At 43.4% G+C, this 24,338-nt stretch overlaps 1 protein-coding gene across 1 annotated transcript in view; it reads left to right on the forward strand.

The window, feature by feature from the left end:
* CFAP299 (cilia and flagella associated protein 299) overlaps positions 1–24,338 on the forward strand; it is a 264,442-nt gene that overhangs the window by 25,882 nt on the left and 214,222 nt on the right. The window lies entirely within an intron of this gene.

Consider the following 24,338-nt stretch of genomic DNA (forward strand, 5'->3'; position numbering starts at 1 on the left):
GGTGGACCTTGCTGTCTTCAAAAGAGTGACCTTTGTCTTTCAAAATGCAGATGGACCGCTGACTCTTGCCCTGATGGATTTGATCTCTTGTGCTGTGCCATCTTTTTGCGAAGTGCATATCCTTAAGTTGCAAAGCAATTCTAAAAAGTAGCATCTCACGATTTAGTTTCAGAGGTGGGGTGAATGTGCATGTTGAATACTTTTGTAGAAATTGGGAAGATGATAAGTAGGAATTCCACAGAGAAGCAGGAAATGAATAGGAGGGTTCACGGACATATGGTGCCAAGTTGAGCTGTAGGCTGTTCATATGAATTATGTAATCCTACATCAAAGTCTTAAAATGCGATGCGAACATGCAGATTCGCTGTACTTCCAACAGATTGATTAGCACATTGATGCCAGATGATGCCTTCAGGATTTCAAAGACTAGCCACATTGGAGGGAGGGAGGCAGAAGTTGTATATATATTCTTCAGCATGGAATCAATAAACAGTGAGATTCCTCCATAATTATGATCTTTGCTGTTTTTGGCAGCCACATGTGCTTCGGAGGAGTGATCTGTATCTTCCTTTTAACAAGATATCTGTTGTTTGTCTCTATCAGTATGGGTCTGCAGCCATATCCGTTTCCTCTTCTTACATACCAGGCTTTTATGGTTTATGTGTATTCATCAGCTGCTCCGCGCATTTTTGCGGGATTGAACCCTTCCTAAACATTCCTTTCCTCCTGAAGCAAACATATGGTTCTTCCTAAGTATCTAAACAGTAGTGGTTTTGTAGAAAAATGTTACCATCTTTCCTCTGATCCTTAAAGGATACGTCTTGCAGGAATTCTTTGGCAAACCACTGCAATCAATTCCTAACTCCTGTTTGATCTGAACGTACCTTTTCAGCCCCTCAGATGGAACGAAAGTAGCAGCGCAGCAAAGCTACATAGAGAAATTTGTACGAGGAAATGACTCCTAATGAACAAACCTTAACTTCTTAGTGGATCTGTGTGTTTTTCACGTTAGGCTGGTTCCCCATTAGATATTGATCTCCGATTCTTCTCATTCAACACGCAGACACTGAGGTCTGAAGGAGTTTCAAGTTTGGCACTGTGGGAAGTCAGAGCCCCAGAGAAGGAAATATTAAAAGGGCTGGATGACTTTGGGCCAATCACCAGGAGACTGTGAGTTCTAGTCCCGCCTTAGCTGTGAAAGCCAGCTGGATGACTTTGGGCCAATCACCAGAAGACTGGGAGTTCTAGTCCCGCCTTAGCTGTGAAAGCCAGCTGGATGACTTTGGGCCAATCACCAGAAGACTGGGAGTTCTAGTCCCGCCTTAGTTATGAAAACCAGCTGGATGACTTTGGGCCAATCACCAGAAGACTGGGAGTTCTAATCTCGCCTTAGCTATGAAAGCTAGCATGGTGACTTTGGGCAAGTCACTCCCTTTCAGCCCAACCAACTTCACGGGGTTGTTGTGGGGAAAAAAGGGAAGTGGAAGGAGTATAAAGTATGTGTTGCTACACTGAGTTACTTATAAAGTAATAAAGGCGGGATAACTGATTGGCTTTAATAAGAGTTAACTCCTAAATGACTTATCCAAAGTTTTGAAGGGCTGAAGCAGTTGTGGTATTATCTACCATTCCCAGGATTAGGGTTAGTGTTAGGCCAGTGATGGCGAACCTTTTAGAGACCGAGTGCCCAAACCGCAACCCAAAACCCACTTATGCATCATCAGGTGCCGGGTGGGTGTGGCCCATTGGCTGGGTGTGGCCAATTGGGTGGGCATGGCCCATTGGGTGGGCATGGCTGCAATGGTAATGGCAGACTGGGTGGGACTAAAAAGTTCAATCAATCAATTCCAACTTTGCAAGATCTTTTTTTTTCCCCGCGAGAAGTTGAAATTGACTGATTGAACCTTTTTTTTTTTTTTTGCACACTGCGGCGGAGGCCTAAAGCGAAAAGGTTTTATAAAACCCAGCTGAAGACCTAGGACTGGGGCAACAGCGCGCGTGCCCACAGAGAGGGCTCTGAGTGCCGCCTCTGGCACCCGTGCCATAGGTTCGCCGCCACTGTGTTAGGCTATTTTATAGTTATGGCTATTGCAAGGAGCTGTACTTGAGAAACATTTACTGTATGATTCACAGGACTCCATTCCTGGTCTAGTGAAACTAAATAATCTATTGTTTTAATTCATTATTTTAATTACTGTGCAAAATATTTCCTCCCAGCCCAATACAGCTGTATAACTGAACCATAGAATCATAGGGCTGGAAGGGACCTTGAAGGTCTTCTAGTCCAACCCTCTGCCCAAGGCAGGAATCCTTATATCATCCTGGACAAATGGATGTCTAATCTCTTCTTGAAAATCTCCAGCAATGGACCACTCACAACTCCAGGAGGAGTTCCATTAATTAATTGTTCTCACTGTCAGAAATTCTTCCTTATTTCCAGGTTGGATCTTTCTTTATTGAGCTTCCACCCATTGCTTCTTATCCTGTCTTCAGGTGCTTTACAGCAGGTGTCCCCAACCTGTGGGCTGCGGCTTGTTGGCCACCGGGCCGCTGGACAAGCTGGCCAGTGCGCACACGTGTGCGTGCATACCTCTCACTTGTGCTAGCGCCGTGGCCGCAGGGCAGAAAAACAGGACGTGGCACCATGGGGCACAAAAAAGGGCTGCTACTGTGCCTTGGGGCATGAAAAATGGGATGCTGCTGCATTTTGGGACACAAAAACATGCCACCGCTGCACTGCAGGGCGCAAAAACGACCACCGCTATGCCACAGGGCACAGAAACGGCACTGCATTATGCAAGAATGATGCATGGCTAGCTAGTGTCACACGCACGCTAGCCCCGCCCCATTTGCAGCGCACATGTGCTTGCAGCGCTGTGAGCAGGCACGCACATGCATGCATGTAAAATGTTCCCCTTCCTTTTCTTCCGGTCCACCAACCGACAAAGGTTGGTGACCTCTGTTTTAGAGAATAAGTCATCTCCCTGTTCTCTGTGATAGCCTGTCAAGTACTGGAAGATAGCTATCATGTCACCCCTAATCCTTGTCTTCTTTAGAGTAGACAGACCTAGTTCCCTTAATTGTTCATAGTACTGTTTAGCCTCCAGACTTTTTATCAGACAAATGGCTGTCCAGTCTCTTCTTAAAAACTTCCTGTGTTGGAGCATTCACCGTTTCTGGAGGCAGGTTGTTCCACTGGTTAATTGTTCTCACTGTCAGGAAATTTCTCCTTAGTTCTAGGTTGCTTCTCTCCTTGATGAGTTTCCATCCTTTGCTTCTTGTCCTGCCTTCAGGCGCTTTGGAGAATAGCTTGACTCCCTCTTCTTTGGGGCAGCCCCTGAGATACTGGAACGCTGCTCTCATGTCCCCCCTCGTCCTTCTCTTCGTTAAACTAGACATACCCAATTCCAGCAACTGTTCCTTATATGTTTTAGCCTCCAGTCCCCTAATCATCTTTGTTGCTCTTCTCTGTACTCTTTCTAGAGTCTCAACATCTTTGTTGCTCTTCTCTTCACTAATAATACAAACTAGATCGGTTTGTATTATTGCAACAGTGAAACAAGGGACAACTGACCAGTTAAAAAAGCCCTTAAGATATTTGAAGATGTTTTGTCATATATTGCTTTAGTGCACCTTACCCAGTTTTGAAAATGGCCACCAAATTCACAATTGACCTTTTCTCGAAATAAATTGGCTTCTTTCACAGGATTTGTCTTGGACATCCCACAGAGTAGCCGACGCTCAGTGAAAAGCAGTATCTGGTTTCTCCTACCCAAGTTCAAGACTTCCTTTTTGCGGCCCTGATGTTTTCTAAAAGGCAGAGCTTCCAAAATGTGGCAAAGCTGTAACACTTGGAAACCTATACATAGTGCAATCTCTGTCAATTTTATTGCCTTAAATGTTAGAAAGTGTCAGGAAAGGACTCTCTGACTCATCTAATGCTGTTGGTTTAGTGGTTTCTCTTTTTCCAGTGTACTTGGCAGCCGGCTGGAGAATTGACTTTTATTTTTAAAACTTGGGTATTGATAATTTTGTACTACAGTAATGTCTTTAAAAAGAAATAAAGTTATTTCCTTTTCCCTCTCTCTCCCATTTCCCATTATAAGCTTCCCCAAAGGGGCAGCTGATCTCATCCACTCTAAGGATTCTGCCTTCAGTGCACAAAGTTAAGGAAATAAACGATGAGTCGCCCATCAGATGCAGAATAGTGGAGAGAGTTGATGGGCCATAAGCTTTAGGAACGGCAGAAGCCAAGGAACAACATTTCATGTCATAAACTCCTTTTCCAAAGAGAAAGACAAGTCCAGGGGAATCTGAAATATAGAGTCCTCCAGGGCATTCCTCAAAAGGCCTTTCAGCAAAGAAAGAATTGGCATCCTTTGTATGCGTGGAGAACGTTCCTTGACACCTGCCTGCTATATCCCTGATCACCTGCCAGTGCTATTAATCGCTCACTTTCATGTATGTTAAACTTCTCAGAAATGACCTGGAAACTCTTATGTGTGTGTGAGTGTGTGTGTGTGTTTGTGTGTGTTTTAAATTAACCAACCGCCCTGGACAAGTGAGCCAATTCTAGTCATCTTGTGAACCACCACTGATAAAGAACTTATTCTTCCTAACTTTTGGCTTGGCAAACACTTCACGTTGGCTTGTTCTTCTCTAGATGCAACAGAGTTTTAGCTTTTTTTTTTTTAAGCAGGTGCTTACAAAATCTGTTTGTATTATAAAGATAAAGGTAGAAGTTTCCCTTGTTCAGACATGTCTGACTCTGGGGGTGGGGGGGGCAAGGCTGATCTCTGTTTCTGGCCAGAGGTGACTATACACCAGGGGTCTTGAAACGTTGCCCTTTTATAACTTGTGGACTTCAACTCCCAGAATTCCTCAGCCAGCCAGGGCCAAGTTTGAAGACCCCCTGCTATACACAGAACGCTGCTAGCTTCCCATCAAAGGGCTACCTATTAATCTATTCAAAATTGCATGCTTTCGAACTGCTAGCTTTGCAAGAGCTGGAGCAAGTAAGGGAGCATTGCTTGGAGCCTGGGTCTCAAACCCAGATTGTCAGCTTTTGAGCTGACAAGCTCAGTGTCTTTAACCACTGAGCATCACACCCCTTCTGTTTGTATTAGTGATTTTAGAATACCCCTGGTTTGCTTTTTTATTTTTCTTTGCCCATATTTTTTAAAGAGACTAAAAGATTTGGGGGTATCATTGCAGAGTGGACAGAAATCTAAGTTGTTCTGCTACCACTTTCAATGACATGCAAGGATGGTACAGATGTTTTCACTTCCTTGCTGTTCCTCACCTTCTGGTAATTATTACAAGATTTTATATATAAATTTCCCTATTTGCCCAGTCTAGTAAAAATGTCTTACCCTTTTCTGACCATCCCCCCCATGTCCATGTGGACGACCACATGCCACATTAGGATGCACCTACAAAACCTACTATGCATTGTTAGGGAACTGGAGGCTAAAACATGTAAAGAACGGTTGCTGGAATTGGGTATGTCTAGTCTAACGAAGAGAAGGACAAGGGGGGACATGATAGCAGTCTTCCAATATCTCAGGGGTTGCCACAAAGAAGAGGGAGTCAAGCTATTCTCCAAGGCAGAACAAGAAGCAACGGATGGAAACTAACCAAAGAGAGAAGCAAGCTGGAACTAAGGAGAAACTTCCTGACAGTTAGAACAATTAACCAGTGGAGCAACCTGCCTCCAGAAGTGGCGAATGCTCCAACACTGGAAGTTTTTAAGAAGAGACTGGACAGCCATTTGTCTAAAATGGTATATGGTTTCCTGCCTAAGCAGGGGGTTGGACTAATTATTATTATTATTATTATTATTATTATTATTATTATTATTATTATTATTATTATTATTATTATTATTATTATTACTATTATTATTATTATTATTATTATTAAGGTTGTTGTATCAAAAGGGATTTTTATACAAGATTCAAGATTTTCACGCTGTTCCATCTTCCTCTGAGCAACAGCAGCGGTGACAACGTATTCAAATTCAGGTTGTTGGCCGCCAGCATTTCTTCGGCTGCTGAATAAAGTAGCCTCAGTCACTTTCCTTCCACAACATCTGTGTTTACATTGAGGCCTTGGCAGTCCAGGGCCATTCGCAGCTCCTCACTTGCAGCTTTCAGCAATGACAAGAAATGCAGGCCGTGCACTTTCATTCTGGAGCAAACCCGGTGTGCTAATTTCGGGGTCCTTTGCTCAACATCAGATATCAATCAATTTGCTGGAAGCTGCTTCTCGTTGGCGCAGGTTGTCCAGAAATCTCTGATGAGAATACAAACTTCTTTTATAAACATGGCAGAACTTATTTTATTTGCTAAGTTCATAGGATGTACTTTATATGTGCCTGGGTTTTTGGTTTTTTGGTTTTTTTTAAAGGATTTGTTGTTTTACTTCTTGCTTCTCTTTTTTTCCCCTTCCCCATTATCCCAAACAGATGTGATTACAAAAGATTTCTTTTAAAAAATCTATACGCAAGGATTGTTTACCAAATATGACAAGAAACAATGGGATCATATCTATCTATATCTATCTATCTGATGGAGATCTGCTGTACTGCCCTTGGTATTTTCTTGTTGATTTTTTTTTTTTTTACAAAAATAGTTTTCAAATTGTTAACCTATTCTCTTCCAGATGAACAAAAACAATACAGCAACTTCTTATTGAGCAATTCAGTAAAAAATAACCTGTACTTGCATCCTTGCACTTTGGCTAATGAGAAGCAAAGTGCAGATGATCCTCAATTTATGACCCCAATTGAGCCCAAGAGTTCTGTTGCTAGGCGAGACAGTTATTAAGTGAATTTTGCCTGGTGTATGACCTTTCTTGCCACAATTGTTAAATGAATCACTGCAGTTAAGTTGGTAACACAATTGTTAAGTGAATCTGGCTTTCCCATTGACTTTGCTTGTCAGAAGGTTGCAAAAGGGGACCAAATAACCCCAGGACACCTCAACGGTCATAAATATGAATCAGTTGCCCGGCATCCAAATTTTAATCACATGATCATGTGGGATGCTGCAATAGTTGTTAAGTGTGAAAAACAGTAATGAGTCACTTTTTCACTGCCATTGTAGCTTTGAACGGTCACTAAATAAATGGAAGTAAGTCGAGGAATACCTGTAATTTGGAAGCAGGACCATACATCCAGTTTCCTGATTTATTTATTTTTTAAAAAAGGGAGGAGGTGATTTGATCTCCTGCGGCTCTTGCCCCCCCCCCCTATTTTTCTTCTTGGTCTTGATTAGCACTCATCTAGGATCTCTCTATACATCTTGCTCCCTTATATAACACCAGTTGGAGTTTACAATCCAGTTTTTCTGTTACAGTTATCTTCTAGTGATCATAGTCTAGGTCAGGGGTAGGCAACCTTGGCTCTTTTATGACGCGTGGACTTCAACTCCCAGAATTCCTGAGCCAGCATGGCTCAGCTTGGAAACCTCTCCCGTTCCCCTCAGCATGGCTGGCTCAGGAATTCTGGGAGTTGAAGTCCACGAGTCATTAAAGAACCAAGGTTGCCTACCCCTATCCTAGGATGAAGATTAAGAGCAGGGGTCTTCAAACTTGCCCCTTTTATGACTCGTGGACTTCAACCCCAAGAATTCCTGAGCCAGCCATGCTGAGGGGAAAGGGAGAGGTTTCCAAGCCGAGCCATGCTGGCTCAGGAATTCTGGGAGTTGAAGTCCACGAGTCATAAAAGAGCCAAGGTTGCCTACCCCTGGTCTAGATCAAGACTAGGATCAGCCGTAATGAAAGTGGCCTTGATAGTCAGTTGATCCTTTGCCTGATTTCTCTTTTCTGGGGGGGGAGGAAGGTCATATATGTTTGCTGAAAGATAACAGAGTTGGAAGGGTCCTTGGAGGTCCTCTAGTCCAACCCCTGCTCAAGCAGTAAAACCTACTGGACAACCATTTGTCTGAAATGGAATAGGGTTTCTGCCTGAGCAGGGAGTTTCACTAGAAGACCTCCAAGGTGTTGTTATTTCAGACAAATGCTTGTCCAATCTTTGAACTGTCACTAAATGAACGGTTGTAAGTCGAGGACTACTGGTACAGCCAACGTACCTGGAGGTCTTTTCTCTCTCATCTCCCTGAGCTTCGTTTATCAAGCCCTTAGCCTGGGTGGGACCAGGGTTTTGTCACGGAGCACTGCTTCCTTAGCATCGAGAAAGAAAGTATCCAGAGGCCAAGAGGTGGGATTTTTTTTTCCTTTGGGCACCTGGTTATTTTGGGAAACCTCACAGCTCATTATGCAGGTGTGAGAAATTAGCTTTGCTGATGCAAATTTCACAGTGAATATTTCGGTGAACTGCTTTGATGTTGAGAGCCTTAATTTCATACCTTGATTGGCCTGGGGTCAGAGTTCCCTGTTAAATGAAGTGTGAAAGGGGAAGAGGATGCTTGCTTTCCACACCTGGCTTTATTAAGCCATACAGGGGCAGAAATATAAGGGACCTCATCACAAGGGCAACCATCTGAAAACCTGCCTGCTTTTGTCCACCTAAGTGGTTCCTTTTGCAACTTCGAGGAGGAGGAGGAGGAGGAGGAGGAGGAGGAGGAGGAGAAGAAGAAGAAGAAGAAGAAAAAGAAGAAGGAGGAGGAGGAGGAGGAGGAGGAGGAGGAGAAGGAGAAGGAGAAGAAGAAGAAGAAGAAGAAGAAGAAGAAGAAGAAGAAAAAGAAGAAGAAGAAGAAGAAGAAGAAGAAGAAGAAGAAGAAGAAGAAGAAGAAGAAGAAGAAGAAGAAGAAAGAAGAAGAAGAAGAAGAAGAAGAAGAATGTTATCCATTCAGTCGTTTCCAACTCTTGGTGACTCTGTGGGCCAGGTCTCTCCACATCTTCTGATCTTGCACTGCTTCTTTGAATTGTTCTACGCTCTGGCTGGTGTCAGCTTTGAGGGTGTCCAGCCACCCTGTTCTTTGGCAGCCTGCTTTCCTTTTAACTCTTCCCAACATAATTGCTTTCTCCAGTGAAGTCCCCTGCATGACACGGCCAAAGTAAGTGAGACACAGTTTTGTGATTTCTGCCTTCCAGTGATATGTCTGGTGTTATGCACTCCAATACTTCCTTGTTGGTTGTCAAACGCCAGGGAAATCAGAGATTCAGGCCATTTAAATGAGAGTAAAGATTTATCGCAAAAATCTTACCCACTAACAGTCAAGAGAAATGAGTGGGAGATAAGAAAGGCATCACAAGCTTCTCTCTGATGAATTGTCACAAGATCTTCACTTGACAAACCCACACCTGAAGCCCTTATCAACAGAAGAGCACTGACACAGATGTCCCCTAAACTCCGCTGAAGATGTTACCTAGCCTGGTAACGAAACATTCAGAAACCAACCCACAAGCTCGGGGAACGAACCTTCACCCTCATAAGAAAGGCGTTCAAGGTGGGCTGGATTTAGATCTCTTGCGGGGGCACAGGGACTCGTGACTTATGATGTGCTTGACCCTTCCCTCAGGCTCAGCTTGGTCATCTCCTAGACTAGTCACTTTTGCTGTCCGAGAAATATGCAGGAGCCTTCTCCATCACCAAACAAGTTAATTTTCTTCCTGTCATGCTCTTTTAAGGTCCAACTTTCACAACCGTGGGTAGCTAATGAGGTTAGACATGTCGTAAGATGGTGCTGGCAGATTTGAACTACAAAAATCCCTATAATTTTGGGATGGCAACAGTTAGAATCTGGACCAGCTGGCAACTTTCTTGCTATTCTCCTTTTTTTTTACACCACGTGACCTTCTCATTTCTCAATACAGGGGTCCTCGACTTACAACAGTTTATTGACTGTTTGAAGTTACAGTAGCACTGAAAAAAAGTGGCTTGTGACCGCTTTTCACACTTATAACTGCTACAGCATCCCCACAGTCACATGATCAAAATTCAGACGCCTGGCAACTGACTCATATTTATGACGGTTGCGGTGTTCCGGGGTCATGGGATCACTTTTTTGCAACCTTTTTGACAAGCAAAGTCAATGGGGAAGCCAGATCCACTTAGCAACCGTGTTACTCACTTAACAACTGCAGGGATTCACTTAACAACGGCGACAAGAAAGGTCGCAAAATGGGACAAAACTCGCTTAACAAATCTCTGACTTAGCAACAGAAATGTTGGGCTCAATGACCATGGCGATGCTGTAGCGGTTAGAAGTGTGAAAAACGATCATGAGTCAATTCTGGTCGTAAGTGGAGGATGACCTGTATTGTCCTGTTTTTGCATGAGGACAACTTAGCCCAAACAAATCAGAGAGTATCACGTCTGACCCTCTCCCAAAGCACGGTCACTTTCACCCTTAAACTATCTAATTCAGGGTTTTTCAACCAGTGGTACGGGTACCACCTGTGGTACATTGGCACCTGGCAGGTGGTACGCGACCATCCTAGAAAAGTGGTAGCGGGGGAGGGGAATGAGCTGAACCGGTGGCAGCACCGCACAAGCCTGAGCGAGAGATGGCTGGGGCTGCAGGGCTGTCAGGGCTCAGTGGAAGCACCAGGATCAGTGCCGCTTTCCAGCTGATCGGCACTTTTTTGGGGCTGTCAGGGCTCAGCGGAAGCGCCAGGATCAGCACCAGGCTCCAGCTGGAGCTTGGCGCTGATCCTGGTGCTTCTGCTGAGCCCTGAAGAAGCACCAATCAGCTGGAATGTTGCAGCATCTCCAGGGTCTTGTGATTTACATTCAGATGCTTGGCAACCGATTCCTATTTATGACGGTCACAGTGTCCCAGGGTCATGTGAAGTGACCAAAACCTGCTGCAACCACCCAGCAGACGGGGGGAATAAAACCAAACACCCACACACCCCACACCCCACTTCCAATCCTCAACAGAAATGCTCACAACAATGAAAACCTCGCACAGGAGGAAGAGCGCCGCTGGGTGGGCAGGCAGGTGTCTTGCTCGGCTGTGGCTTGGGGGGCACTTTTTTCAGTGCCATGGTAACTTCGAACAGTCACTAAGCAAACTGTTGTAAGTCGAGGACTACCTGTACTTTATCACTTTTTTCCTTTTTTGGGGGGGGGTCATCATGTTTTTGACACCTTGCTAGGCGACTGGTGGTACTCGGATATTGCCATATCCTAAAAGTGGCACAATGGGTGAAAAGGCTGAAAAGCCCTGATCTAATTCATCCAGGGTAGGGGCCTGTAAGCCCCATGTATTTTTTATGAATTCCTTGTATGGCCCGAGGCAGCTGTGTCAATTTGTTGTGTCTGGTTTAACCAAGCAGCAGAAGCGGATTGATTTATATTTCTTGCAACTTCCAGTGCTTTGAATGCTTGGGGAAATATCCTGTCCCTTGGAAGGAGCAGGTGTAAAAGACCTCTTCCGTTTGAGCCTTCCCGTCCTTGCTATTAAAAGCGGCCCACGTCCCGCTCGCTGTTGTGTTGGGCGACGTGTAACACGAGAACCTGCCCAGCTCTCGAAATGAGCACACTCTTCTGTTTGCTCATTTTCCATCCGTGGGCCTTGTTTGTGACTAAATTTATCCCTAATGTATTTTCTTAACCCGGAGAGGGCAGTTCTGTGTGGTTGGCAAGGGCGTTCCAGGGGTTAGGAATACAGCGATGGGATGGCTGTAAAAATAAATAGATTTTTAAGTGTGATACAGGATGCTGGTCTGAAGCTATGGTATAGTAGCTCTGCAGCAAACAAACAGCTTGGAAAGTTAACAGTAGTAATTGGCCAAGTTAATGTGCGTACAGGTGGTCAAAGCACAGGTGCTTTCTTTGGGGACATCCTGTGTGTGGTTTTCAGAGATTACAAACAGAAACAGGAAGGTCTAAACTCCAGTTCTAATTGCAGAAATGTGATAAGGGTTAAAGGTGGGCAACCATTACATCCCAATAATGGGATCTCAGTGTCACAGAATTGTCTGTCCCCCCCCCCCCCAAATTCTGAGATTGTCTGGCTGATATATGCAACCAGATAAATGCAAACCAGCTTGTTAAAAGCCTTGGTTAGCATTAATGGTATAGGGCAGGGGTAGGTAACCTTGGCTCTTTTATGACTCGTGGACTTCAACTCCCAGAATTCCTGAGCCACCCATGCTGAGGGGAAAGGGAGTGGTTTCCAAGCTGAGCCAGGCTGGCTCAGGAATTCTGGGAGTTGAAGTCCACGAGTCATAAAGTGGCCTAGGCCTATGCCAGAGGTAGGCAACCTTGGCTCTTTTATGACTCGTGGACTTCAACTCCCAGAATTCCTGAGCCAGCCATGCTGAGGAGAAAGGGAGAGGTTTCCAAGCTGAGCCATGCTGGCTCAGGAATTCTGGGAGTTGAAGTCCACGAGTCTTTTATAAGAGCCAAGGTTGCCTACCCCTGGGTTAGCCCAAGTGTGTCTATTCCAAGAAGCCAATTTAAAAACAACAAGAGTAGCCCCTTCATGTTGGGTTACTTCTTCATCTGGTTCTTCTCATCTCTCATTCCTGGAACAGCCGAATTCTTGAAATGTATTTGTGACCTCTGCAATGTTGTCAGGTTGATGGAAAGTTATTCATCAGCGATGTTTGAATATTGTCTCTAAAGCAAGGTAGTGAATGGATTCCAGATGTCTTTCTCTTTTTTCCTTACGCACCTACTCATTTTCTACAAATGACTTTAATCCAGGTTGGATTTTGTAATAAAAAAGGGCTGTGTTTTAATTCATTTCTTTGTGAAATCTCCAGAGTTATGCTCTGCAATGACACGAAACGTTGGTTACTCGTTGAAAGGCTAATTCTAGATTGCCAGGGTGTCCTCTTATCCTTGTTCTCACTACAGCTAATATTTAGAATCATACAGGTAGTTCTCGACATATGACAACAATTGAGCCCAAAATTTCAGTTGCTAAGCGAGAAAACTGCAAAGTGGAGTCTGATTTGTGATATGAAACAATGCATTTTGGTGACAATTCCATATCTCTCACCCTCTTGGTGAAAAACAAAATAAAACTTTAATATGCAAAACTGTGAAATGTGGAATGCAGGTAGTCCTCGACTTACGATGACAATTGAGCCCAACATTTCTGTTGCTAACCGGGGCTGTAAAGTAAATTTGGCCCCATTGCATGACCTTTCTTGCCAGAGTTTTTAGGTGAATCACTGCAGTTGTTAGTAGCAGTAGTAGTAGTTGTTAGTAGTTAAAGTGAATCTGGCTTTGCTTGTCGAAAAGCCACAAAAGCTGTTTGCGTGACCCCGGGACACTGCAACCGTCATCAGTACATGTCAGTTGCCGCAAGGGTCATAAGTGTGAAAAATGGTCATAAGTCACTTTTTTCAGAGCCGTTGCAACTTTGAACGGTCACTAAATAAATGGAAGTAAGTCGAGGAATACCTGTAATTTGGAAGCAGGCACCATACACCCAGTTTCCTGATTTATTTATTTTTTAAAGGGAGGAGGTGGTTTGATTTCCTGTGGCTCTTGCCCCCCTATTTTTCTTCTTGGTCTTGATTAGCACTCATCTAGGATCTCTCTATACATCTTGCTCCCTTTTCTACAGGCCTCATATAACACCAGTTTGGATTAGAGCTTACAATCCAGTCTTTCTGTTACAGTTATCTCCTAATGATCATAGTCTAGATCAGGGGTAGGCAACCTTGGCTCTTTTATGACTGGTGGACTTCAACTCCCAGAATTCCTGAGCCAGCCACGCTGAAGGGAAAGGGAGAAGTTTCCAAGCTGAGCCATGCTGGCTCAGGAATTCTGGGAGTTGAAGTCCACGAGTCATAAAAGAGCCAAGGTTGCCTACCCCTGAGCTAGATCAAGACTAGGATCAGTCGTAATGAAAGTGGCCTTGATAGTCAGTTGATCCTTTGCCTGATTTCTCTTTTTTTTGGGGGGGGAGGAGGTCGTATGTGTCTGCTGAAAGATAACAGAGTTGGAAGGGTCCTTGGAGGTCTTCTAGTCCAACCCCTGCTCAAGCAGTAAACCCTATTGGACAACCATGTGTCTGAAATGGAATTGGGTTTTTGCCTGAGCAGGGAGTTTCCCTAGAAGACCTCCAAGATCCCTTCCAACTCTGTTGTTATTTCAGACAAATGCTTGTCCAATCTCTTCTTAAGAATCTCTAGTGTTAGAGCACCCACAACCTCTGGAGGCAAGTTGTTCCACTGATTAATTCTAACTCATGAAATTTCCTGCTCAGGCAGGAAACCCTATACTATTTCAGAGAAGAGCAACAAAGATGATCAGGGGACTGGAGGCTAAAGCATATAAGGAACGGCTGCTGGAATTGGGTATGTCTAGTTTAACGAAGAGAAGGACGAGGGGGGACATGATAGTCGTGTTCCAGTATCTCAGGGGCTGCCACAAAGAAGAGGGAGTCAAGCTATTTTCCAAGGCGCCTGAAGGCAGGACAAGAAGCAACGGGTGGAAACTAATCAAGGAGAGAAGCAACCTAGAACTAAGGAGAAACTTCCTGACAGTGAGAACAATTAACCAGTGGAACCACCTGCCTCCAGAAGCGGTGAACGCTCCAACACTGGAAGTTTTTAAGAAGAGACTGGGTGGCCATTTGTCTGAAATGGTATAGGGTTTCCTGCCTGAGCAGGGGGTTGGACCAGATGACCTCAAAGGTCCCTTCCAACTTTATTATTATTATTATTAAGCTTCCACAACTTCTGAAGGCAAGACATTCCACTGGTTAATTGTTCCTACTGACAGGAAATTTCTCCTTAGTTCTAGGTTGCCTCTCTCCTTGATTTGTTTCCATCCATTGCATCTTGTCCCTCCTTCAGGTGCTATTGGATATTATTGCCTTGACATACTCTTTCTAGCGTCTCAACATCTTTCTTATATTGTGGTGACCAAAACTGGATGCAGTATTCCAAAATATGGTCTTACCAAGGCTTTATAAAATAGTACTAACACTTCATGTGACCTTGATTCTATCCCTTTGTTAATGCAGCCTAGGACTGTGTTGGCTTTTTTGGCAGCTGCAGCACACGACTGGCTCATATTTAAGTGATTGGGCACACTCCTTGGTCCCAGCTGCCAGAGAGATCCTGTGATAGCAACTGCTGGAGCCCTATGTGGGCACCCAACCTTGTAGGGATAAGCAGCAAAGCAACGGGAGCCAAATTTTGAAGGTTGAGATCTGTCTAAAGGCATACATGTATCTTGGTGAGGAAGGCTAACCCTGGGAAGACAATGTGACCACCATAGATCTTCTCAGATCTCGTTCAGTTTTCAAGATAGTTTAAAACAGACTTGTTCAACACGATGCTGTCCAAATGGATTAATCTCCTGAAAGCAACGCTGGCTGGGATTTCGGTGAATTGTAATTAAATACATCTGGAGTGCTCAAAGTTGAGAAAGACTTAGCTTAGAAGCTGTGAGTAGGCTGCATCAATGGCTACTAACAAATGCTGTGTTTATTGAAACTTGAGCTATCCTATTATGCAAATTAACAGCTGTTCTGGAATTAGATTCTTGTGCCTCTCTTATTCACTGTTTAAGGCAGCTTCATGTATTAATTGCTTTTGCTCCATCTGGCTCATTGTCTATTGCATCGACTGGTGAGAACTGCTCAGAGATTAGGAGAGCCCTTTTTTTTTTATCCCTAACAGTCATCATCTTTGTTGAGTTAGCCTTTTTGGCAATCAGCTGGAATAAAGTAATTTTGATCTGATGAACATCATTCAGTTATGTTTAAAGCTTCAGCTGTCAAGATAGGATAATGCAAAATTAATTTTCTTAATTCTTTATTCTAGTAATGAACAGATTTTTTTTTTTTTTTTTACCGTGAGGTTCTCCTGGGACTTTTCTATCATGGAAGAGAAATCTTTCTGTCGTTCGCTAAACCACAGAGGAATACTTGGTAATTGATGGAGTTTTGCTAGTGCCGCAGAATACAGGTATTCCTTGACTTACGATCACAATGGAGCCCAAAATTTATATGGCTAAGTGAGACAGTTAAGTGAAAATTTGCCCCATTTTGTGATCTTTCTTGCCACATTTATAATAATAATAATAATAATAATAATAATAATAATAATAATAATAATAATAATAATAATAATAATAATAATAATAATAATAATAATAATAATAATAATGATGAGGATGAGGATGAGGATGAGGATGATGTTGGAAGGGACCTTGGAGGTCATCTAGTCCAACCCCCTGCTCAGGCAGGAAACCCTATACCATTTCAGACAAATGGCTGTCCAGTTTCTTCTTAAAAACTTCCAGTGTTGGAGCATTCACCGCTTCTGGAGGCAGGTTGTTCCACTGGTTAATTGTTCTCACTGTCAGGAAGTTTCTCCTTAGTTCTAGGTTGCTTCTCTCCTTGCTTAGTTTCCACCCGTTGCTTCTTGTCCTGCCTTCAGGCGCTTTGGAGAATAGCTTGGCTCCCTCTTCTTTGGGGCAGCCCCTGAGATATTGGAACACGGCTATCATGTCCCCCCTCGTCCTTCTCTTCGTTAAACTAGACATACCCAATTCCGGCAACCGTTCCTTACATGTTTTAGCCTCCAGTCCCCTAATCATATTTGTTGCTCTTCTCTGTACTCTTTCTAGAGTCTCAACATCTTTTTTACATCGTGGTGACCAAAACTGGATGCAGTATTCCAAGTGTGGCCTTACCAAGGCATTGTAGAGTGGTATTAATACTTCATGTGATCTTGATTCTATCCCTCTGTTAATGCAGCCTAGCACTGTGTTGGCTTTTTTTGGCAGCTGCAGCACACTGCTGGCTCCTATTTAAGTGACTGTCCACTAGGACTCCAAGGTCCCTCTCACAGTAAATTAGCAACACAATTGCTAAGTGAACCTGGCTTTCCCATTGACCTTGCTTGTCAGAAGGTCACAAAAAGGGATCACATGTCCCTGGGACACTGCAACCGTCATAAATAGGAGTCAGTTGCCAGGTGTCTGAATTTTGGTCATGTGATCGTGGGGATGCTGCAATGGTCATAAGTGAAAAATAGTCATAAGTCACAATTTTTTCAATGCCATTGTAATTACGAATGGTCACTAAACTATTGTAGAGACAAATCTGGAGCAGTCTGACAGCATGCACAATGCCTCACAATTGCAGAGAAATAAGAATAAAAGAGAATGAGGCTTTTCGATAGACATGTAGCAAAAGAAATTAAAGTTCCGGGCATACGAATAAATGTTCCTTGCCGAGGAATGATTATAGTTTGCCTGAAATATCTGGATTTTGTGTGGTTCATTATTATTCCTTATAGTTAGTTTTTATTTTTATTTTCAGAGATAAGAATGTATTTTGTGTAATCCAACAAAAATGAGAGCCTGAGTTATCGGAATTTTGGGGGTTGTGATGATTGATTTTTAAGTGAGACTCGCTTAAAACCATCTTGCCCAACAGCAGAAATTCTGGTCCCAATTGTGGTTGTAAGTCAAGGCCTACCCATATTATAGTTTGGTTTTTTTAAAACAAGATAGAGAATTCTCACCCTGGTTTTTAGAGTGATTAGAGCAGGTGTATTTAATGAAAGAATCTAGCACAGGGATGGGCAACTGTGGCCCCTTTATGGCCTGGTGTACTTCAACTCCCAGAATTCCTGAGACGTGCTGGCTCAGGAATTCTGGGAGTTGAAGTCCATAGGTTGTAAGGGGCCATCGTTGCCCACCCCTGCTCTAGCATTTTCTTCCAGGCACACACACATGCCTTTTTCCCCCAGGGGCTAGCCTTGATTGGGAGTAGTATAATGAGACGAAAACGAATCCAACAAACTATAATCGTAATTAATGGCATAGGATGATTTCACATTAAAAGCAGGTTATTTCTGCTGATACATACCATATGTAGGTTTTCCTGCTTCCTACAAAAGAAGAAGAAAAATTACTGTTGGTGTCTTCCCAGTACAGTACGCATGATAACCTTATTAGCCTGGCCTCTGGCTGACCTTATTCCTTACCCAGCAAGGTGAAAACATGTGTCTTAAGATAACTTGGTGAAGGAAAGTGGAGATTAAAAAGATCCAGAAATGATCTTTTATAACAGTTGGGGGCTTTCTTTTTTTTTAAGGAACAAAAACTTGAAAAACAAAAATCCTTTGCATTAACATTACCTGCAGGGCTTCACATTAATAAAAAGAGACACAATGATGAAGACTTCACATTCCAGAAGAGCTGCCTTGAAATTTATTAGGAGGCAAAGATTAAATATTTGAATTTCCAGAGTTTTGCATTTGCACTTGATAGCCAGGTGGCTTGGAAGGAAATGCTTGTGGTGGCAAGGATCCAACACCAAAAAAGACAGAACCCAGACTACGGAAAGCAAGCTGCAGAACGATTGAAGAGCAGAGCGCATTTTCAATATGGTTTTATCCCAGGGGCTTCAGGAGATAGCCAAGACATCCTAACATTTTATCTCTGCTTTTGGATCTCGCCAAGCTTAAATGACATGGAAGCAGTACATTTTATGAATGTTTTGGCATTCTAATTTGTCGATTTCATCTTGCAAGGTAATTTTCAGAGAAGTTCGGAGAATAAGAGCTGCCCAAAAGACACGCACTTCTCCGTGCCCACATTCATTTAGGCAAAGGTTCTCTGGTTTTAGCAACAGGGAGGCTAAAACCGAAAATATTATTTCCTTAAAACCAGAAACCATGAACACCAGCTGGCGGTCAAACGGCATGACCCAAAGTCCCTGATCGCCAGTCACACCGACAACAAACAACACCAAATGACCACATTTTCCCACAGTTCTGCCAAGAACTGATATTTACTTCTGATGTTTGGCAAACTGGCCCATAGCGAGCCATGGGTTCACTTAACAACTGTGGCATTCACTTAATGACTGTAGCATTCGTTTAATGACCACGGCAGTTGCTTTATGACTGGAGCAGCATGTGACTGAATCGCTTTATAACCATCACAAGTTTTTAACTACCCATAATATACAATGAGCCAATAATGGGCGAACTGGATTTTCATGGGAATGTTTACCCAGCCACCTTTGCTGCTGCTTCATTAGCTAAATATCTGGCAGTACTTTTTTCACTTCTGTTTCCCAATTAACTGTTTAAAATAACAATCAAAACCTCAGTGTCTTTTGTGCAAAATTTTGAAACTTCAGTATAACAACTAGTTTAGATTTTGGAGTCTTTGATAAGAGGTTTTACGCAGTTCCATTACCCGGCCTAGTTAATTAGTGCTTTACCTGTACAGTGGTTCCTTTAAAGAAGTCTGGAAACCTATTCTATAATCTATTTTTTTTAACCCATCGCACCTGTTTTATATCAGAAATGATGTAGCTTGTCAGTATCTTTCTGCCAGTGGAATGCAGAGAAACTCCGCTTATAATTTTAAAAACATATTTAGAGGTTAATTTATTTTACAGGGCAAGAAGGCTTTCTGGTCTGAAATGTGATATATGTGATCTTTGCAAGTTCCATATTAATGTTTTCTTATAGCTATTGAAGGTTTTAAAATTAAGTTAAATGAATTCACTGATGAGTATAACAACTAGTTTATTTTTTAGGGATTGGTACTGTGTGTAAGATTTCAGGTTTTCCTGAAGACTCTCTAGGCTATAGCAGTTTAAGATCTTTGTAGTATTCATCCGAACATATTGACAGCACTGGGAAAGTAAATTCTACTATCCTCTGTTTCATTTTTCTTTCTCTAGAAAGCTTTCTGACCTTCACTGAATTGCTTTTGTGATAAATTAATTGGTGACAAGTCTCACACACAAGAGCCATTTTGGTGCAGAGGCTAAGGCATCAGGTAGAAACTGAGAGACTGGAAGTTGTAGTTCCACTGTAGGCATAAATGGGTTGACGGCCCAGAGGGAAAGGAAGGGGGAGGCGTCTTTACATGCTCATGCGCACACGTGAACAGGGCCGTGAGCATGCGAGCACGACGCTCATGGCGATGCTAGCATGCGTGCGACACTCACAGATGCTAGCGCTCGCACGACACCCGCAGCAACGCTATCACAAGTAGGTGGTAAATGCGCGCACACGTGTGCACTGGCCCAGTGGCCAATAGGCCACGACCCACTAGTGGGCCGCGACCCACAGGTCGGGGACCCCTGGTATAAAACTAATTGGATTACCTTGAGCCAGTCATTCCCTCTCAGCCCTAGGAAGCAGGCAAGAGCAAACCACTTCCCAAAATCTTGCCAAGAAAACTGTTAGCCTTGGTTAGCATTAATGGTATAGGCCAGGGGTAGGCAACCTTGGCTCTTTTATGACTCGTGGACTTCAACTCCCAGAATTCTTGAGCCAGCCATGCTGAGGGGAAAGGGAGAGTTTCCAAGCCGAACCATGCTGGCTCAGGAATTCTGGGAGTTGAAGTCCACGAGTCATAAAAGAGCCAAGGTTGACTACCTCTGGCCTAGGCAGTCACCAGGAACCAACAAAAGCAACCTCTCACTCTCTCCCACTCCGAAAAAAGAAGGTAAATCTGTCTCAGGCTACTGGCAAGTTTAGTTTCCTGAAGCCTTCCAATATTTAACATCTCAAGATGGGGATAAATAACAGGGCCCAAAGCTTTCATGTTGTGCATTGCGATACTTATATTGGAATACATGGAATGTGAACCTGATTCAGCATTTTCTCAGCTATTGATCTCAGTAGATATATTAGACTACCATCTGTTCTGGCTTCAAGTCCGATATTGCTAGTGGGACTCATATATAAAATAAAGAATGCTTTCCCAAAATCGTAGCTGTTGATACTTCAAGGGCAATGATGCTGACTCCACAGCGTCAACTGTACTGCTTTTTAAAGCGTCTTTTCCATATTTCATGTAAGCTACTCAAAGACATATGTGTGTTCGTGGTCTTTGTGTGGAATAGATTACAAAGGCCCACTAACTATGCCTTAATGAACCATAGTTTAAATGAAGGTCCTAAGGCAGGGGTCTGCAATCTTGACAACTTTAAGACTTGTGGACTTCAGCTCTCAGAATTCCTCAGCCAGCATAGCTGGCTGAGGAATTCTGGGAACTGAAGTCCACAAGTCTTAAAGTTGTCAAGGTTGCAGACCCCTGCCCTAAGGTATACTGCTTCTCTGAGAAATATATTCAGCTTTCACATTCAGCTCTAGGCTTCATATGGACTGTTCTCATTGCATGTAACTTGAATATTCAAAATATTTAGAGGTTAGAGAAGCAAGCAGGAGTCCCAGGGCAATCTGTATGATCAATGGGCGGTTCTTCTGAAATATTGTGGGTCTTGCCAATGATATCATGGAGCAATTGTATGACATCAGAGGTTTTTAAGAAGAGATTGGACAGCCATTTGTCTGAAATGGTATAGGGTTCCTGCTTAAACAGAGGGTTGGACTAGAACACCTCCAAGATCCTTTGAAACGCTATTGTTCTGTTATTGTCACTTCAAAATTTGTGACCTTTGCCCTTTTGTAGGAAAAAAAGACGGAGTACGCTTTCGCACCGTTCGGTAGAATGAAAACCTCCCATCAACCAAGATCGTGAAACATAGAGCAGTGCTTCTCAACCTTGGCTGCTTTAAGGTGTGTGGACTTCAACTCCCAGAATTCCCCAGCCAAAAAACCCTGGCCTTAGAGCAGGGGTCTTCAAACTCGGCCCTTTTTTGATCTGTGGACTTCAACTCCCAGAATGCCTCAGCCAGCGTGCCTGGCTGAGGCATTCTGGGAGTTGAAGTCCACTAGTCATAAAAGGGCTAAATTTGAAGACCCCTGCCTTAGAGGTTGAGTATGCTTTGGGCTGAGGCAGTTTGAATGTTTTGGCACAATTTATCACACTGGAAATGGGAAAATATCCTGCTTCCGCTTCCCCATTCCACCATGTTCTCTCCAGATTTTTTTTTTCTTTTTTGGTCTGTGGTGCAATCCCTTCTGTTGTTTTTTTTCCTGTCGGGCCACTTCAAAACAAAATGGTGGCTTCAGCCATCTGTTATCTTTCTTATTTGTATGAATGGATCCATGTGGGTCTCAAAGGCATTCAGGCGAATGAAGATGGAAGGTGGTCAGAGGTCACCACATAACTTCAAAGATGTCAGCTGGACACTCTGTAAGTACAGGTGGAGCCATCGTCCGACGTATTTTTACCAGAGATTCTGCACTGGTTACACATATCTTATGACTTTTTTTTCTTTTTTCGCTCTGGGTTTGAGAACCACCTGGAACTGCACCCGGACAACTGCTTGATAAAACACTGCTAGCTGGAGAACTTTATCACAGTCTCCAGCTGTTTTTGATGACAACTGCTTGACTGCTGTTCAAATGTTCTGCTCGGTTGGTCCCGTTTTTTAAGATCTGTCATTTGGGGAAGATTGTATTCCTTCACACATGGGTCTCATTTCCTAGATTTATATCTGGAGTTTGCTTATAAAATTCCATTCAGGGAAACCATAAGAATAGGATATGCCTGTTGGTGTCTTGAGATTCACAGTTTTAATATATTTCTACGGTGTCATCCTATAATGGATGTGTTTTGCACCCAATTTCTTTGCGGGGTGCGAGTTTTAATTTTGTACTTATGTGTTCCATGTGTTTTGGTGCGCTACTTTAAAGCTTTTGAGGAGTGACTTGAGTTGTCAGAGTACAGGTAGTCCTCGACTTACAATCACAGCTGACCCCAAAATTTAGGTTGCTAAGTGAGACATTGGTGAAGTGAGTTTTTCCCATTTTATGACTTTTCTTGCCATAGTCGTTAAAGTGAATCACTGCAGTTGTTAAGTTAGTAGCACAGTTGTTAAGTGAATCTGGCTTCCCCATTGACTTTGCTTGTCAGAAGGTCGCAAAAGGGGATCACGTGACCCTGGGACACAGCAAAGGTCATAAATATGAGCCAGTTGCCAAGCGTCTCAATTTTGATCACATGACCATGGGAATGTTGCAAGGGTCATAAGTGTGAAAAATGGTCATAAGTCACGTTTGTCAGTACTATTGTCAGTACTGTGTCAGCCTCTCTTAGAAAGACATGTCACTTGATCTTTTTTCTTTTCCTTAATATATACAATTATCAAGGAGCTGAATCCATCAATTGAATAATCATATACTAATTGCAGATGATTTTCTATGCCAATGATGGCGAACCTTTTAGAGACCGAGTGCCCAAACCGCAACCCAAAACCCACTTATTTATCGCAAAGGGCCACATCAGCATTGTGGTGCCCTCATGGGGGGGGAATGGAGGCGCCTCTGAGTGCCGCCTCTGGCACACAAAAACCGAGGGCGCAAAAATGGGCCACCATGCTGCAAGGCGCAAAAACGTTCATGCCGTGGGGTGCAGATACAAGGCGATGCACCATGCAAGAACAGGGCAGGGCTAGTGAGTATCACACAAGTACTAGCTCCGCCCCATTTGCAGCACGTGTGTGCTCGCGGCCCCGTGCACGCATGCATGCCTGCATGTAAAATGCTTCCCCCTCCCTTTTCTTCCAGTCCACCAATCAACAATGGTTGGTGACCTCTGTTCTACCACCTCTACTGGAGCTTGCTAGTTGGCCGCTTCACCTCCTTTGTGCTGGCCCGTGGGGCTCCTCCAGGTGGCAGTGGTGGCCTGATGCACCTGCTGCTGGTGGCGGTGGTGCATGTGCCAACAGAGAGGGCTCTGAGTGCCGCCTCTGGCACACGTGCCATAGGTTCGCCACCATTATTCTATGCTTTCATCCTAAGATAGTTTAGAAGGAAGCAGCAGAAACAGGTGTTGGGGAAGGCTCTGTAAAAGTATGTTAATCAGGATTGACTTGATCTCTTTATTCCTGAATTAAGGCAAATTGACTCATTTCATATTAATTGCATAAATAAGAGTTAATGTGCAACTATGTGCAAAATAAATATGTAAAATGCCAATTGAACAGTTAGAATATTTCGGACCTGTGATGCGACACCCAGAAAAATACGGCATACTCCATTTAATCCTCCAGGGAAAGATTGAAGGCAAACAAGGTCCAGGCAGAAGAAGAATATCATGGCTTCAAAATCTAAGGGACTGGTTGGGACAAAACTCAGCAGCACTTTTTCGTGTGGCTGCTGATAAAAAACATGATCGCCAACGTCCGATAACGGATATGGCACAAGAAGAAGAAGAAGAAGAATTCAGCAGATTGAGTACTTTTTTTAAAAAAAAGGGAAGAGCCTCACACTGCAACAAAATAGCTACAGGTAGTCCTTGATTATGATTCATGTAACAATTTTGGCAAGAAAGGTCATCAAATGGAGCAAAACTCATTTAACAACTATCTTACTTAGCAACGGAACTTTTGGGCTCACTTGCGGTCGCAAGTCGAGAACTACCTTCAGTGTGATGGTAATGTCCAACAGTCAGGAGTCAAGAGCATAATTATTGCCATTATTTGCATTGCTGCTTATGTTATGTCATATGAATTGCATTTTTCCCCACAATGCCACAGGGTGGCCTCCTTTCATATCCTAAGAAA

Source organism: Protobothrops mucrosquamatus, unplaced genomic scaffold (assembly GCF_001527695.2).
Source record: "Protobothrops mucrosquamatus isolate PMUCROS unplaced genomic scaffold, P.Mucros_1.0 scaffold3, whole genome shotgun sequence".
Classification (NCBI taxonomy): Eukaryota; Metazoa; Chordata; class Lepidosauria; order Squamata; family Viperidae; genus Protobothrops; species Protobothrops mucrosquamatus.